The sequence below is a fragment of the Lathamus discolor genome, chromosome 2 (assembly GCF_037157495.1).
Source record: "Lathamus discolor isolate bLatDis1 chromosome 2, bLatDis1.hap1, whole genome shotgun sequence".
NCBI lineage: Eukaryota > Metazoa > Chordata > Aves > Psittaciformes > Psittacidae > Lathamus > Lathamus discolor.
Window position 1 is genome coordinate 31,167,805 of NC_088885.1, and position 2,979 is coordinate 31,170,783.

Consider the following 2,979-nt stretch of genomic DNA (forward strand, 5'->3'; position numbering starts at 1 on the left):
ATATTGTAATACAGACCCTCAAGCTGAGACAGCACCCTGATCACCTTCTGCAGTGCATTGTGTAAATTCTTCCTTTACAGAAAAGGATTTAAAAATAGAAATGAGGTGCAGTGGTTACCTCGGGGTTGGCTTTTGGAAAGGTAGGATGTTACAGTCATTTGAGAAAAATCTTATCCTTTCCTTCCAAATGCATTGGGTGAGAGAGAGATATTGCATTAACTATGCAAACTGTATTACAGTGTTGCACTCGTAAAACTCTCACTTTTGGCAAGTGTAAAAGCCCAAAAGTAGGACAAGGCTTGGCTCATTGAAAGGAGACTGGGGAAGATGAAAGATGCTAAAGAGCTTTTTCTTTTGTCACAGGCTACGGTGTTATTTTTCATTTCATTAAAACACAGAAATGTATTGCATGGCTACCTGATTAATTGTCATAATTGTCATATGCCAGGAACGCACTGTACAAGGATAGAGAAGAAAGAGAGAAGCCCCACATGACCATCACAAAGCCGCTGGGTGAGGAACAGAGTGGAGGCAGCCGCATGGTGAAAATCCACAAAATGCACAGGTACTATCCCACTGAGGATGTTCCTCACAAACTTTTGAGTCATGGCAAGAAGCCCTTCAGCCAGCACAAGAGGCGGCTCAGGGCCTTCATCACCCCGTGGACTGTTCTGATCCTGCTGACCGGTCGTCACAGAGGCAAGCTTGTTGTCTTCTTGAAGCAGCTTGATACCAGCCATTAGCTTGTTACAGGACCCTTGGCTGTCAATCGTGTCCCTCTGCGTAGGACCCATCAGAAATGTGTTATTGCTACATCTACATAGGTGGATATCTCTGGAGTGAAAATTCCCAAGCATCTCACTGATGCATACTTCAAGAAGAAGAGGCTGCGGAAGCCCAAGCACCAGGAAGGCAAGATCTTTGACACTGAGAAGGAAAAATACAAGATAACAGAGCAGCGCAAGTCGGATCAGAAGGTGGTGGATTCCCAGATCCTGGTGTGAATCAAGAAGGTGCCTCAGTTCCGTGGGTACCTGCATTCTACATTCTGTCTCTCCAATGGAGTCTATCCTCAGAACTGATGTTCTAACTGCCCTGAAAGCACCACATTAAATTTGACGGAAAAAAAGGAGCGGGGGTGTTGATTTATTTTTTTCTTTAGTTACACCTGGGTCGGAGCAATCCCAGGCACAGCTACAGGTTGGGCAGAGAAGAGATTCAGAGCAGCCCTGCATAGGACTTGCGGACATTGGTCGATGAGAAAATGAACATGAGCCAGCTTCAGGGTGCGCTTGCAGCCCAGAAAGCCAACTGTATCCTGGGCTGCATCAAAAAGACCTCACTTGTGTGCAGTTCTGATGTCCTCAACATAAGAAGGACATGGGACTGCTGGAACAAGTCCAGAGAAGGGCCATGAGGATGATCAGGGGACTGGAGAACCTCCCATATGAAGACAGGCTGAGAAAGTTGGGGCTTGTCAGCTTGGAGAAGAGAAGGCTGCGTGGAGACCTCATAGCAGCCTTCCAGTATCTGAAGGGGGCCTATAGGGATGCTGGGGAGGGACTCTTCATTAGGGACTGTAGTGATAGGGCAACGGGTAATGGGTTAAAACTTTAACAGGGGAAGTTTAGATTGGATATAAGGAGAAAGCTCTTTACTGTGAGGGCGGTGAGGCACTGGAATGGGTTTCCCAGGGAAGTTGTGAATGCTCCATCCCTGCCGGTGTTAAACGCCAGGTTGGACAGAGCCTTGGATGACATGGTTTAATGTGATGTGTCCCTGCCCATGGCAGGGGGGTTGGAACTAGGTGATCTTAAGGTCATTTCCAGCTCTAACTATTCTATGATTCTATGATTCTATAATGAAACTATTACGATATGATCCATCATTTCAAAGACTAAAGTCAAAACTCTGAGAACTATGGAAATCATTATACTAATTTCCAATTTTTCCAGTCAGAAATATTTCTCTAAAGGCACCTAAAAGCTTAATATAATTTAATAATAATAATTAAAATATCATATTAAAAAAACCCCTAACTTCATTACCTTTCTGTGGTTTTGGGGGGCTTTTTGTTTGTGTGTGTGTGTGTGTGTGTGACTTCTGAGAATTCCATCCATAAGCACCATTAACGTAGAGTTAGGTTTCTAAAATTAAGTTTCTATTTTTGTCCAGATGTACGATCCTCTCTTGTGTGTTTAATTTTATTAAAGGTGCCTGTTATTATAACGATTAGTTATAATAAAACGCTTAACGAAGTGGGTACCCTGGTGACAGAGGATATAAAGAAGGCAGAGGTGCTGAATGCCTTCTTTGCCTCTGTCTTTACTCCTGCAGACTCTCCCCGAGGGCCCCGGATTTCTATAGCCCCAGAAGGAGTCAGGACAAAGGAGGAGTTTGCTTTGGTAGATGAGGATTGGGTTAGGGATCAGCTATGCAATCTGGACATCTGTAAATCGATGGGTCCGGATGGAATGCACCCACGGGTGCTGAGGGAGCTGGCGGAGGTCATTGCTAGGCCACTTTCCATCATCTTTGGTAAGTCGTGGGAAACGGGCGAGGTGCCTGAGGATTGGCGGATGGCAAAGGTCACACCAATCTATAAGAAGGGCAAGAAGGAGGACCCGGGTAATTATAGACCGGTCAGCCTTACCTCCATCCCTGGAAAGGTGATGGAACAACTTATTCTTGACTCCATCACTAGGCATATCAAGGATGAGGGGGTCATTAAGAACAGCCAACATGGTTTTATGAGGGGGAAGTCATGTATGACCAACCTTATAGCCTTCTATGAGGAAGTGACTAGGTGGAGGGATGATGGTAGAGCGGTAGATGTAGTTTTTCTTGATTTCAGTAAGGCATTTGATACTGTCTCCCACAGCATCCTCATAGATAAGCTAAGGAAGTGTGGGCTTGACGATCAAGTAGTGAGGTGGATCGAGAACTGGTTGAAAGGAAGAAGGCAGAGAGTTGTGGTCA

At 45.2% G+C, this 2,979-nt stretch overlaps 1 pseudogene; it reads left to right on the plus strand.

Annotated features, from left to right (window-relative positions):
* Nucleotides 1-470: 470 nt before the first annotated feature.
* LOC136009018 (large ribosomal subunit protein eL6-like) lies at nucleotides 471-1,082 on the plus strand (annotated as a pseudogene).
* The last annotated feature ends 1,897 nt before the right edge of the window (nucleotides 1,083-2,979 follow it).